At 35.3% G+C, this 15,786-nt stretch overlaps 1 non-coding gene across 1 annotated transcript; it reads right to left on the bottom strand.

Moving 5' to 3' along the window:
• Window positions 1-11,668: 11,668 nt before the first annotated feature.
• On the bottom strand, window positions 11,669-11,792 carry LOC149528140 (U6atac minor spliceosomal RNA). The gene has a single exon (XR_016359418.1). It is a non-coding gene; the product is annotated as a U6atac minor spliceosomal RNA (small nuclear RNA).
• Between the last annotated feature and the right edge of the window lie 3,994 nt (window positions 11,793-15,786).

Here is a 15,786-nt window from a genome sequence, read left to right as displayed (position 1 = left end):
AGAGGTCACAAGTTACCTCACCAGGCTCAGACTTGTCAGGGATGAGTTAGTAGCTGTTAGAGATAGCCCTAGTGATGATGAGCTAGTGAGAATAGCCCTAAATGGGTTTCCTAAACAATGGAGTGTCTTTGTTCAAGTTGTCAGTGGACAAGATACTTTATCGAGTTGGGATCGACTATGGACTAATTTCGCTCAGGAGGAGTTTAGATTAAGTCTTGTCAATGGGGTCAACAAGAGTCAGAAAAATGAGGTGGAACAAGAGAACGTTGCCCTAGCGGGTAGAGGGAAAGAAAAGAAGGGATCTAGCAAAGGATCAAATTCACAAAGTGAAAAGAAGCATAAGGACCTTTCTAAGGTCAAATGCTTTGGATGTCACGAGTTTGGCCACTATGTTAGTGATTTCCTAGAGAGGAAGAAGGGTAAGAAGCAGGTGGCAGCTTTAGAAAGTGTAGAAGAACTCTCCAGTAGAATGGAAGATGAGTTTGCACTCATAGCCTGTATGGTTAGCTCAACCTCACAGTGTGTTCAATATATAGATAGTGGGGCATCATTTCATATGACAGGAGTTAGAGAGTACTTCTCCAGTTACAAGGAGGAGGACACCAACATCCATATTTCTATGGGAAACTTGTCCAAACTCAACCCTATTGGGAAAGGGACTATTCAGTTTCAGAGGGAGAATGGAAAGATAATTCCACTTCATGATGTGTTATATGTGCCGGGCTTAGGTATGAATTTGATTTTTGTATCTGTTCTTCAGGATAGGGGGTATAATGTACTCTTTAGAGGGACACATGTGTTGATTAAGCACAAAGATTGGAAATCACCCATAACTATTAGAGTTAGGAGTGGGTACCTTTATAGATTGCAGTTTGATGCTCCTAAGGCACTTATGGGAAACAGTAATCCTAGAGATCTTGGAGAGCTATGGCATAGGAGGATGGGCCGTATTCATCATGGAGCACTTAGATTGCTTCGTGAGACTGTGACAGGTGTTCCAAAGGTGAGCACAGAGCATGACGATGTATGCAAGGGATGTGTGTTGGGGAAGTTTGCAAAAGCATCTTTTCCAAGGAGTGACACTATATCTAAGGGTGTTCTTGATCTAGTACATTCAGATGTTTGTGGACCAATGTCGATGAAATCTCTCAGAGGATATGAGTACTATGTCACTTTTATTGATGATTTCTCTAGAAAAACCTGGATATACTTCTTGAAGACTGAGGATGAGGTTTTCAGTTGATTCCAAGAGTTCAAGGCTCTTGTGGAGAACTCGATAGGAAAGAAGATAAAGGTTCTTCGGCCATACAATGGAGGTGAGTACAAACGAAATGTCTTCCAGGAGTTCTACACCAGAGTAGGAATCAAGAGAGAATGGATTGTTCCTTAGAATCCACAGCAGAATGGAGTTGCTGAGAGGAAGAACCGTTCTATATCAGAGACAGCAAGAGCTATGCTACATGACCAGGACATGCCCCGTTACTTATGGGCAGAGGCGTGTAATACAACAGTCTACATTCAGAATAGAGTTCCACACCAGGTGCTAGGGAAGATGACACCAGAGGAGGCTTTCACAGGGAAGAAGCCAGATGTTAGTCACTTCAGGATATTCGAGAGCTTGGCATATTGTCATATTCCTGGAGATACACGTACAAAGTTAGATTAGATTGCAGAGAGGGGGTACTTTGTTGGGTACAGTGAAACCTCAAAGGCATACAAGATTTTCATTCCGGGGACTAAAAAAATTATTTTTAGACAGGATGTCAAATTCATGGAGGACAAGGCATACAAGAGATCCAGAGATTTTCCAGCAGATGATCAGAGTGAGCAGCCAACAGAAAATCCAAGACCAAGTCAAGGGCAACAAAGCTCAAGTACAATTACCAGTACGAGTGTAGATTCAGTTAGTGAAGATTCACAGAGTATGGAGCAACAAGTGCAATAGGAAATGCATCTAGAAGACTTAGAGGTTGACATTTCATCCTCTACAATTGGCAGCAGGAATCATCTGGTTCTAGATACACAAATGGATACTCAGGAGTTTGTAGGAGCTCCTAGAAAGAGTACTAGACAGCGAAGACAACCAATCAAGTTCAATGACTATGTGGCATTAGTTAGTCAGTTGGTAGATAGTGAGCCTTCTAGCTATCAAGAAGCTGTAGAACATCAGGTATGGTGAGATGCTATGGTTGAGGAATATTCTTCAATAATGCAGAATGATGTGTGGGAGGTAGTACCTAGACCAACAGATAGGGTTGTAGTTGGATCACGCTGAATCTATAAGATAAAGCATGGTGCAGATGGTAGCATCGAGAAATACAAGGCTAGGTTTGTGGCAAAGGGGTTCTCTTAGAAGGAGGGAATAGACTATGAGGAGACATTTGCTCCAGTTGCCAGGTATAGTTCTATACGAGCTGTAATCTCACTTGTAGCACAAATGGGATGGCAAATCCATCAAATGGATGTCAAGACAGCATTCGTCAATGGTGAGTTGAAGGAGGAGGTATACATAGAACAACTAGAAGGCTTTGTGGCACACAACAAAGAGACCCACGTGTGCAGATTGAAGAAAGCATTGTATGGACTCAAGCAGGCTCCTAGAGCGTGGTATGAGCGCATTGATACATACTTGCAGAAAATGGGCTTTGTGAAGAGTGAAGCAGATACTAACCTCTACTACTTGATGGTTAGGGGTGAGATTCTCATTCTTGTTCTTTATGTGGATGACCTATTTCTTACAAGTTCACTAGGGCTCATAGTGGATTGCAAGAGGAACCTTGCAGAAGAGTTCGAGATGAAGGATTTAAGACTTATGCACTACTTTCTAGGCATGGAAGTGTGGCAGATAGATGGGGAGATTTTTCTTGGTTAAGGGAAATATTGCATTGAAATCTTGAAGAAATTCAGGATGGAGGATTACAAAGCCATGTCTACAACCATGATCATGAATTGGAGGAAGGTAGATACATCTAAGGAGAAAGATGTAGATCCCACTTTATATAGATAGTTGATTGGTCTGCTTATGTATTTGGTCAACACTAGACCAGATATAGCATTTGCAGTTAACTCTCTTAGTTAGTTCATGGTTGAACCAAAGAGAATGCATTGGATAGCGGCTAAGCATGTTCTACATTACTTACGTGGTACAGTTGAGTATGGGATCAGATATGTTCGAGGTGAAGGTATCAGGTTGATAGGCTATACTGATGCAGATTGGGCAGGAAGTACAGAAAACAAAAGGAGCACTTTAGGGTGTTGTTTCAGCTTGGGATTAGGAGTTGTATCTTGGTTCAGCAGAAAGCAGAAGTCTATGGCTCTAAGTTCAGCAGAAGCAGAATACATAGCAGCTAGCATGGCGACATGTGAAGCTATATGGCTTCGAAAGTTGTTAGTAGCCTTGTTTGGTCAGAAGGTTGAGACTATTGTGATACATTGTGACAATCAGAGTTGCATCAAGTTTTCTGAGAATCCAGTGTTTCATGATAGGTCTAAACATATAGATATCAAATATCACTTCATCAAATATTGTGTACAAAGGGGATTTGTTCGACTAAAATACATACCTACAGATGAGCAGGTAGCAGACATTCTGACGAAGGCTTTGGGAAAGGCCAAATTTATCTTCTTCAGAGATAAGATGGGTGTCATGCAGAACAACTTCCTCGCTAAGAGGGAGTATTAATTATTGTTAGTTGGACAGCTATTATTTTTGACCCGAAAATAGCAGTAGTATTTATGGGTAGCTTGGATAGCTGTTCGTCCTTATCTATGAATAGCAGTTGTATTTATGGATGGTTTGGACAGTTGTTTGTCCACTTGCCAAGAATTAGTAAATGGTTATTATTTACTAATTTTAGAGATTCCCTTTTGGACACCTTGCAACCAATTGTATTATTGGCTGTCGACTTGTCTTAATCTTAGCCGTTGGTTTGATTTAATCTCGGTCGTTGGTTTACCAATAGGAGTAGTATAAAAAGGGGACATTGGGTCATTTGGATAAGAAGTTTTGGAGAAACGTTTGCAGTGTTAGCAAAAAGTCTTGCAATGTTAGCATGGAGATAGCAATGGGGAATATCAGCGGGAGAAATTAGGAGGTTTTCGAAGTTCTGCCAGTGAGAGGCAAGGAATTTTGTATCTCTTGATTTGTTGAAGTTTAATATAATTCCTCATCTGTAGAACTGGTTTTCCCTTATGGGATTTTCTAGGGACAATTTGTTCAAAAATATTGTGTTACATTGTGTTACGCATTTCTTTTCATATTATAAGTGAAATTGTAGTTGTGTTATTTTTCAATATTAGCTGGAAATTTGTTTTCAGCAGTTTAATAATCATTTACAATAGGAGATTAATAATCAATGACTGCAATAGTTGATTTTTCACACTAGTGACTAGGGCGTAAGAAGTTAGAAATTTAATATGTCAATAATATTGTTTTATTATGATTAGTTTTTCAAGAGCTAAGGTTATTAATTTTTCTTCTGTTCACAGATTTTCCAGTAGTCATCTATTAGCTATAGATCAATCAAGTAGACAAGCAAGATATAGTCCATTACTACACTATAATGAATAATCCATTAGTATTTGTATAATACACTTACAACAAAGCGAGAGATGGTCAGATCACATAGAATTTTTATTTTCTTATCTGTCATTGTCATAGTTGTTGGCAAGACGAATTTGAAAATCCTATCCTATAATTTGGGTGATATTAAAATTGCTTTGAGTGCTTTGATTATTAATATATCTGAATGTCTTCTCTCTCAACATATGGATTTTTTTTGGTATTTATTACTAATTTCTTGGCTTTGATTGTTTCAAGATTTACTAAAATAATGTTTTCAATTACATTTTATGGCTTGTCACTATGATCAATTTGAATCATTCTTCTTGATCGATTGTAGGATGATCTTAATTTTTTGAATATTTATGTAAATTATAAAATCTAATAGCATTTATTTGATATTAATATTGTAGTTAATAAAATGTCTTATCTTCCTTTTTTTTTTTTTTTCATGAATAGTCATTTTCTATTAAAAAATAATATATTAGTTACAATTCACAAAAAAGAGTTGGGGATACAAGATAACCCCGTGAGAGTTCACATGGCCGAAGCCAAAATCAACAACTATTCATAAAAAAAACATATTAAGTAACCTCTCAGGCTACCAAAGTAGTACTAGCTAAGGAGGGTGGATCATCATGATCATGAAAGCCCCAGTCATCCCTAAGATTTGCGGGTTGCTTGGGAATAGTCTAGCCATCAACAACATCATTAGGGGCCTGGTCACCATTCCTTGTATCAACTCATAGGGGTGAAATAGCCAACTCTAGGAAAAAAGACCATTTTCTAGAGCACCAGGAGGGGAAGCCACCAAACCTAGGGACCAACTGGAGCCATAGAAAGGTGGAGAAGCCAAGTGGCGATGCTAGCCACCATCACCACCACTAGGAGAGAAATGAAAAAAAACTCACAATCTTGGCATGTGAGAGTAGCAAGCAGATGAGTTACACCCTTGGCAGTGACCCTTGGGTGGAGTGTGATCTGTCGAGATGTCAGGAGGCACTCTAGAAACCATACAAGAAGAAATACTCCAGTGATTGAGTAGCTCCTAAAGGTGGGCCACCTATAGAGTCACCTTATTGGCTTGGACTTGAATCTGCATCACTACATTGTTACAAATGCATGTTTTAGTGTACATAGCAACATTTATGTCAAGAAAACTAAGAGTGAAAAGGACAACATTCCTATCTTTCCGCAAGTTAAAAAAAATCTTCATCCTAAAAGTATGCTAGATTTGGGTAAATTTCTTAGGGAACTTGGGGGAGTCACCCAAAAGAACCATATGTGAAGAAAAAGGTTCAAGCTCAAAAGGCTTAAAGAAATCATGAATCCAGTGCCAATAGTTTTAAGCACATCTACAAATCTAAAACATATGCAAAAAAAACTTAGGGAACCTACAAAATGGACATTGGAGATCCAAAACACCAATATGCTTGAGCTGAGGCCCAAGGGGAAGACCTTGAAAAACCAAGCACCAAACAAAATGAGCAATCTTGGGTACTGTAATGGCACTCCAAATAATGTCAAAACACTTTCTCCACTAAGAAAGTAAAGACTACAAATGCTAATGTTGGTTGAGGCTATCCACCATTGGAAAATGGGGAGAAAGCCATCAATATCCCAAACTTGGTTTGTAGTTGGTGAAGGAAGTGGCAGGATACCAATTCTAGGCTATCCACTAAGGTTGAATAGATTGAATACCCACCTTATGAATTAAGTGATCTAGAATTATAGAAAGCAATAGATCAAAGTTTGTTGATCTAAATGGGAAAGATAGAATTGGACTTGCATATCTTTCCAAGATCCAAGACTCATAGAGACCCTAGAAAAGAGGTCCTTAGGTGTCTTGATGCCATGCTTGAAAAAATGCAGAGAATAGCGAAGTCAAGGCTTGACAGCATCCCAAGCTTTCCATATTATCTTGGTAACAAAAGAGCCCTATATGTGAATAGGTACCCACATGGTGAGAAGGTTTTGAAAGCCAATCCCCTTCCATACAGGCCTATTAATAGGGAACCTAGAAGAAATGCAATTTCGGACCAAAACTTTCCAAGCTTCATCTCTAGTAATCACATGTATAATCCATTTGGCACAAAGAGAAAGACCTTACTTTTGTGTGGAAAGAATGCCAACACCTCCAAACTCTTTGGAGAGACAACAAAAATCCCAAGCTACTTTGCTGAAAGCCATGATGGTCAGAACCAGAAGCCCAAAGAAATTCATGGAGCAATCACTCTAGTTTCATATAAGAAGCTTTGGAAGGAGCCAAATAGGAAGAATAATAAACATTCATAGCCACTAGGACCTTTGAGAAAATATAGAATTTCCCTACAAGAGAAAGGGATTTAGTAAGCCAATTGCCAAGATTCTTTTCAATCTTGATAAGCACAATGTTCCACAAATCAACTAGGGAAGCTTGAAAGGCAAAATGAATGCCTAGAAAGTGAAAATCTCCTCGTGACTGACCCATTTCCATTTGAACTAGCCAAGCCATGGTAGAATTGGCAGAAAAGATGGTTGATAATAGAATGTTTTGTACCATTGAAGAGCTGAGCCAGTAGCTTGACAAAATGTGTCCAAGCATTACAAGACATTAATTATATTTTCCTCATCCTCCAAAATAGTGAGAATGGAATCATTAGCAAGGTGCCCATTGACCAACTAAGAGGAGGAATCTAGCAAGGAATTACCACAAATCAAACCAGAGGAAATGGAGTTGGCTAATAGGTAACCAAAACCTTAAGCAAAAAGAACATATAAAGCTAGAGCCAGAGGAAAATCCTACTGTAGGGAGTGAAAGAACCCAAAGGCTTTAGATTGAGAGCTATTGATAGTAACACAAGCATTTGCATCTCAAAAAAGCATCTCCACAGACTGCAAAAAATTGGGACCAAAACCAAGAGCTTGAAGCACAACTAATATGAAAGGCTATTCAATCTAGTCATAAACTTTAGCAAAACCAATTTTCAAAAGCACAGATGACTGATTGAATTTGTGAGCCCACTTTATGCTTTCCCAGAAAATAATGATGTTGTCCAAAATATACCTGAATTCGATAAAGGAAATTTTCTCTAGCTATACAATTAAAGGTAGGAGATGGAAAATTTTAGAAGTAATTGCCTTAACAATAATCTCATAAGACACATTAAGTAAAGTAATGAGCTGCTAATTACAGATATCCTCAGGATCACTAGCTTTAGGTATGAATTTGATGTTTCCTTTGTTGATAATAGCTCCTAGACTCTTAGAATGATAGGCTTCAAGATAAACTTTGTGTAGGTTGGGACCAATAGACTCTCAAAGGTGTTTGTAAAATTCACAAGGAAACCCATCACACCCAGGTGATTTTTCATCGGCCATGGGAAAGACTACCTGCATGAGGTCTCGAATGGTGAGACGTTGCTCACAGAAACCATGTTTCTCAAATAATAGGTGGTTTGGTATTAAAAAAATACACTTTCTGAGGGCTTCCTCCTGAGAAACCAAATTACCCTATGAAGTAAACTCATTTTGGTAGTGGTGAACAAAAGCTTGAAGGATGTCTGGGAGACTGGAGAGAATAGAATTGCTTGATTTGATCTTTTTAAGCCCAAGATTTGTATGATAGGCTCTAAGATCCTAGAAGAATTCTTTAGAAGCCTTATGACCATCCTCCAAGCAATGGAGGTGAGCTTTGATTTGGGCCCCTCGAGCAACATAATTATCTACAACCTATTTGTCATGACAAAGCTTGGCAAGATGAATTTGCAAATCAACATCAAAGGGGTTAAGGGAGAGAGCTTCAAAATATTTCTTGAGAATAATGGTTGTGGATTCATAAGACTATCATCTAAAAACCACCAACTATCACTGATAGATGAGAAGAAATGTAGTAATTCTAGTAACAGCAAGGTAAAAGCACAAACTTGTGTCAACCTTTTCTAAAGGAAAATGCTAACATTTAAGTATAACTATTCACCTTCAATGACATAAAATTTGTATTATTATTTTGAATTTGGAAATGAAGCAAACTAATGAAATGTGTAGAAATGGATGAATTTTAGGATTTTAATTTTTAATAATTATTTGGAATAAGAATTGATATATTTTCCTAATTTTGATAGATAATTTTTTAGGTGTTAAAAAATGTTAAAAATTAGGGGTCTAGTTCCCACCATAAAACTATTTGCAAATAAACTTATTTCCTTTTGATCTTGGGCTATGTTATACATGACATATATATTTAGAACAATCAAAAATTTAAAAATGGCTTCAGAACTATATTTTCTCTTTTACAAGGATTGTAATTTGAACTCACTTGAAATTGATAGTTTCATCTCCCATGACATTTTTCTAAACAAATCAATTCTAACCAAGAGAAAAATTAAGCATTCTAGAAGAGGACTCTCTCCTCTAGAACGTCATATTATTTTTAGATTTTTTTGATATGATTTAATATATTTTTCTCTCAAAACCAACATCTTTTCAAGTGTTCAAGTATTTGGTTGTGGAATTTTTTAATTTCAATATACTATATCTAATTAAAACACTATAAACTCTACATGCGAACATTATTGACTCTAAGATCTATAAAATGGTGTTTATATGTTATTAAAACAATATAAAATAAAATAATAAGAGTTATTGAAATGCCACATTTTTTGAAATAATTTTATTTCTTTAGTGGTTGGATGCAAAGTATTATAAAATATGCATTTAATAAACATTTTCCATTGGAAAAGTGTGAGACCATATATAAATTAGCTAGAATGAATTTATCTAGAACATATGTTATAAAAAAATTGAATTTTAGATAGAAATACTCAAATTTAGTTATTTTGATAAGTCATCTTGAAAGGTGACACAACTTTTTACTTTTACCCAGCATCATTCTACCACTGAATCCAACCTATCTAAGAATGTAGATGTGGCTCCAAATTTTAGACATGTAGGATATGATCAATAGTGGAAGCATGCATTAGCACTGACATATTGAGAAATAACTGCATCTTGACAGCTTGTTAGAAAACTGTGCACCAAGAAATGGAAAAATAAATGGGATAGTGGTCTGACAACGTCACATCTAGCAATGGAATGATAACTAAATCTCGATACTCAGGAAAGGAGAAACAAATTGTGGAGTAATCATTGCATGATTAAAACATTTTAAAATATGGTTGGAGCTAGCTCAAAAGTTAGACTAGGTGTACCAGATCCCACTATGCTGGTGGCAGTTAGTATTGTAATCATAAAGGCCCATTTTATTACACATGTAGTACCCGACTTCCCTTTTGCCAGCTATCCTGGGAAAAGGGAAAATGTCATCTTTTTCAGAGCCCAACTCAACCATATTGAAGTCACTACACACAACCCAAGTAGCTAGAGGCAAGTTGTCAGTCATGCAACCCCATAATTGAGATCTTTCCATACCATCATTGGAAGCATAGATGTTAACTACTTCAAAGGAATGATTTTGATAGAAAGAAAAAGCCAAATTATTTTGTTCATGGGGTCAGAACCATGCAAAGTAATAGTAAATGAAGACAAGGTGAAAAAAGAGTAACTACACCACCTCTACCAGTTTTGCATTGAGAGGAAAACATAATGCCATCCGACCAAATGATGGGACATGCAAAGGAAAGCATGAAACCAAAAATTTTAACCTCTTGCTTGTAGAGAAAATCTAAATTACCAAGTCTATGATGGGTATCCATAACATAGTACTTTTTGGAGAGGTCTGTAAGACCTTGCACAATCCATGATGAAAAAAATCATGAAAAATCTTCCATATCTTCCTCTTCCTCAAGAGAGGAGCAAGTATTTTACAACAAATTTGAAACTTGATTAAAGCTAGAAGGAAACTCTTTTGGATCGATAGCTTGTCAGTTCTCCTCTAGTTTCTCAACATGTCCGAGAGGACTGCAAGAATGCCACACATTCTGAGTTGCAATTGAGGAAGCAACAAAAGGATTGTGAACCATAAAATAATTCATAGCCATTATAGCCACCTTGATCCCCTATGAACTACCAAGGTTTGAAACCTAAGAAACACCAAGGTTTGATTCTGTAAAAATTATTATTGACCCTACAATGGTTGGGGTTTGCACTCCTATTGAAATAGAAGGAACCAAAATGACAACCACATATGGTTGTTTAGGAGCTAAGGGAGTTTTTTCCTTATGCCCAATAGTATTCCATTATTCTTTTTGTTTCCCTTTTATTGGTTTGACAAGGGCCTCCTTAGGTAGGGGTTTAACCCTGGGCCTAGCCAAATAGAAATCCCTAATCTTGTGTTCCATTGACTCACACCTATAATAGGTGTTGGGTAAGTTCAAATAGAGCACCTTTTGAGAGAAGGTTTGAGAACTAATTTTTATCTCCATAGAATCCTTGAGTTCCTTGGAGAGATCAACCTCAACACACACATGCTTCTGAGGATGAGAATTAAAAAAAATTTCATGTTCCTTGGTAATAACTTTGCCAAGAGTAGTGGCAATGGACTCAATAAAAGGCCAACACGACAAGGGTAAACTTAAGAACTTGACCCATGCAGGAAACTTAAGCTTTTTTTCATTAGAGAAAGTGAAGTCTCTTGGCCATCTTTGAAAAACTAGGAAAGAGGAACGCACTGACTAAGGGCCATTGTTAAAAACTGCTTCTACCTGAGATGGGTTGGGAAAATGAAATTAAAAAAACCTTTGGTAAGGTTTTGCATAGCATCAAAGGAGATTCCGTGAGGAGTCCAGATCTTGTTAACCCATTCTAAGAGCATAGCTTTAGGAGGAATCCTACTCACAAAATACCCTATTAAGGTATGTTGTTCTAACCAATCACAAGTAGCATCAAATTCTTGCAAATGAAAGTTAATATTAGGATTACCTCATGAAAGACCTTTAGGATGAATTTGTGAAGACAGTGGCATGGAGTTGCTAGCAACAAAGATGAGGGAATCCTAACATTCCTCTAGAAGAAGTTTCATGAGGAATTGTTGACAATTTGTAAATAATCTTTATATCTTAGAATGTTTTAAAAAAAGGGTAAATAAGCAATTTTGACATTTTAGTAAGGAATTCTAACTACTACAAAATTACAAAAAATCTCATATTACTATACGACTGCATAAAGGCCTCAATTTATTTTGGGTAAGTTCCATCAATGATAGATAGCCTTAATAGTATGTGAAGGAAGCTCTAAAAACTATTCTTGTCCTTATCAAGGGAGATGCCAACTGTCTCTCCTTTTCTACAAACACACTAAACCTCACTAGTTCTTCAAAATAATAAAGTTTTTTATTTTTGTTTCTCTTTTACTGTGGGATAAATATGATATATAATTTCACATAAAAATTAATGTTGTGGAAAATTATCTCACTAATTGATGCAATTTCCAGAATAGGAAAAGAGGTAGCCAGATTGAAGGGACATAATAATTACCTGATTAGGTTATGGTTAATAGGGAATCCTCAGGCCCTAAGGTTCATAGGGGCACATTTTTATGTAGATTATTTAGGGTGGGGAACTTTCAATTGGAAAAGGGGCCATAGATCCAATCCATTCTTTCCTCCACCACTTCAACTTGTCAACTAGTCCCTACAGGATGTACGATCTTGATATTTGGATGAAGACTGCTATTAAAGAAATAAGGAATTATGTGTTTCCTAACACCGAGGAGATACCCCATGAGGATATTATTCCTAATGGGTATAAGTACAAAGCTATGTCACCTTCTAGGCTAATTGATTAGGATTACTGAATTTGAGTATTTCTATCTAAAAATATTTTTTTCTCAAACATATATTATCTAGACAAATTTATTCTAGCTAATTTATCTATGTTATCACACTTTTCCAATTGTAAATAACTATTAAATGGATGTTTTATACTAGTTTGAGTGCAATTACTAAAAAATAAAATTATTTTGGAAAGCTCACATTTCAATAACTCTTACCTTTTGTAATGATAATTATTTTTTAATGACATTTAAACAACATTTTATAGAGCTTAGAGTCAAGAATATTCTCATATAGATTTTATAGTGTTTTAATTAGATATAGTATATTATAATTAAAAAATACTATAAGTACATATTTTCACACTCGTGAAGATGTTGATTATTAGAAAAAAAAATTGTAAATCATATCAAAAAGATTTAAAATGAATATGATGTTCTAGAGGATAGATTCCTCTTGTAGACTGTGTAAATTTTTATTTTTGTTAGAATAGATTTTTTTTGAAAAATGTGGTGGGAGATGAAAACTATCGATTTAAGGTGACTTAAGACTTGAATTATTATAAATGAGTAAATGTAGGTCAAAATCCAACTTTTATTTTTTATTTATCTAGCTATATATGTCATCTATGACATAATGTGAAATCAAAGGGAAAAATGTTTATTTCCATATAGTTTTGTGGTGCGAATAAGAGTACTAATTTTCATCATTTTTTAGCAACAAAAAAACTATCCTTAAAAAATAGGAAAATATATCAATTCATATTCTAAATAGTTTTTAAAAATAATAATCCTAAACTTCATCCATTTCTATACATCTCATTAGTTTACTTCATTTTCAAATTCTAACTAATAATACTAGTTTTATGTAACTAAAGTTGAACAATTATACTTTTGTTAGCCCTTTTCTTTATAAATGGGTGACACAGGGTTCTACTTTAACCTTAATATTGTTGCAAAGGGGGAGGTAGTAGATAAGCTGGCCAAGCTTGATGATGTGTAAAAGGTACAGAGGGAAATGAAAATAGTAGATCCCAATTTCATGGGATTCTATATGGATATTCCCTATCCTCATAGGATTATGGTCACTAACGATGCTAAAATTATGGCAAAAATGCCAAAGGGATCCATGGGAGAAGAAGAGAGGGTATGTCTTGATAGACTTGAACCTGATGTAACTCTAGATGATGAAGAAGAGGCAAATGAGCATGCTGAGACATCATGGGTCACCAAGAGAAACAAGAGAAAAAAAGGTTGTCCATATACCTATAGAGGTAAAATAGAGGACACTACAAATTCTACTAGGAAAGAGTTAGTATTTTGCTAACTTAAGACAAATCTATCTACAAGATAAGATATATGCAACTAAGAGCACACTCACTGATCTAGGACTAGCTCTAGTAAGGCTGGATGATAGGATCATCCAGACCCAACAATTAATAGAAGTTGATGAATTCATCAAATTGGTAGAATTCAAAAGCTTTTTGTATAAGGTAAAACAACTTGAATTAATTCTCAAAATGAAACTTGGAGAATTAGATGAACAAAGGCTAGAACTAGTTGAGACTTTGCAAGCCTATGATCCTAATAGTGAAGTCATGACTCTCGAGGAGGCAAGAGATCTTGTACAAAGAAGAGGGATGTTTTTGGTGCCTAGATGGGATTTGGAGCATTCATTTATGCTTGATTAGATCAAAAGATATGAAAATATCATCTCATATGAGGCAATGGGGCTAATGGACTACAAAGAGGAATAGGGTTCAACATTGACACCAACTCTTTAGTAGTTTGGACCATGGCTCCTGTAGAAAATAAATTGACATTGATGGATGTGCAGAGCACATAACAGGGCAACATGGTTGTGTGGATTTTACATGGAACTTCAGGCACAAAGATCTCAAACACCATGGATAAAAGTACAAAGTTGTGTCACCTTTCAAGATGACTTATAAAAATCACTAAATTTGAGTATTTCTATCTAAAAACCATTTTTTTTTCAAACATATGATCTTTGATAAAACTATTCTAGCTAATTTCAATATGGTCGCACACTTTTCCTATTGGAAATGTCTATTAAATGCATCTTTATATTGGTTAGTATCCAATTACTAAAAAAAAAAATTACTTTAGAAAATTGACATTTCAATAACTCTTACTGTTTATTATGATATTTTTTTAATAACATATATAGACACAATTTTATAGAGTTCAAAGTAAAGAATATTCTTATATAGAGTTCATAGTATTTTAATTAGATTTAGAATATTAAAATGTCATTATCTCTCTTAATGTAATGTTTACTTTCAAATATTTTGAAATACTTCATAGAAGGGGTTTGTCCAAACCAAAGTTCATAAGGTGTCTTACCAATGCTTTATCTTATTTGTACTTTGTTCACAATGCACACTATAGTATTTATCGTTTCTCTCAAAAAGATCTTAGATACACTATTCTCAAAAATCATTACGCTTTTGTCAATGTTCTATTTCTCTTCAATATTATACCATTTTGATTAGTTGTTTTAGGGGCTAATAGTTGTCTCTTAATATCATTATCTTCAAAAAAATTGTTAAACTCATTTGAAGTCAATTGTCCTCCTCTATCAGATCTCAAACATCTAATCTTCAAACAAGATTCATTCTCAACTCTACTCTTAAATATCTTGAATTTCTCAAAATCTTCATATTTTTCTCTAAGAAATGATACCCAAGTTATTCTAGTGAAATAATCAACAAGATTCATTAAATGCTTTCACCATAGAATGGTCTTGTCTTATTATGACCACTAAAGTATGTATGCATAATTTCCAACTTTGTATATGTAGTAAAATTATTGCTTGAAAATGAACTTTTCTTCTATTTTTCCATTACGCGTTCCTTACACAACACATTAGCAGGTTTCACAATCTTGGGAAAATCTCTTACTGCAAGTGTATTATTGGTCTTCATAATGTTATGAAAGTTGACATGAAAAAATATCTTATGCTAAACCAACTATCATCCACCTTGGAAACAAAACATGCCATATCAATAGGATTCAATTGAAATAAATTACCTTGTATCCTTGTACTAGTACCAATCAATGTGACATCTTTATATTTGATAATGTAGGTCTTGTCTATAAACTACAACTAAGAACCCTTATCCATTAGTTGTCCAACACTCAAAAGATTATGCTTCAAACCATCAAAATGTAAACAATCACCAGTGTTGGTCTTTTCACCAAGTGTAATAGATCCTTTTACTTTTATATGATAGGCTACATTATTTCCAACTCCAACAATTCCTCCATGATAGCTATTGAATTCAACAAATTAATTCATATCTCTAGTCATGTGATGAGAAAAACCACTATCAATAATCCAATCAAATTTATTCTTTTCAAATTTTGACACTAATGCTTTTTCTTCTCTAACATCTTATTTTTTAGGGATTTCTTCCTAAACATCAACAAATCTGATCTCATAATGTTTATCATCACTTTCACTCAAGAATTCTTCTAGTCTAGCATAAAATTGT

The sequence above is a fragment of the Cupressus sempervirens genome, chromosome 11 (genome assembly GCF_028749045.1).
Source record: "Cupressus sempervirens isolate cs-2001-9-10 chromosome 11, ASM2874904v1, whole genome shotgun sequence".
NCBI classification, from domain to species: domain Eukaryota; kingdom Viridiplantae; phylum Streptophyta; class Pinopsida; order Cupressales; family Cupressaceae; genus Cupressus; species Cupressus sempervirens.
Note: the sequence above shows the minus strand (reverse complement) of the source record. Positions and strands in the feature narration are given on the sequence as shown.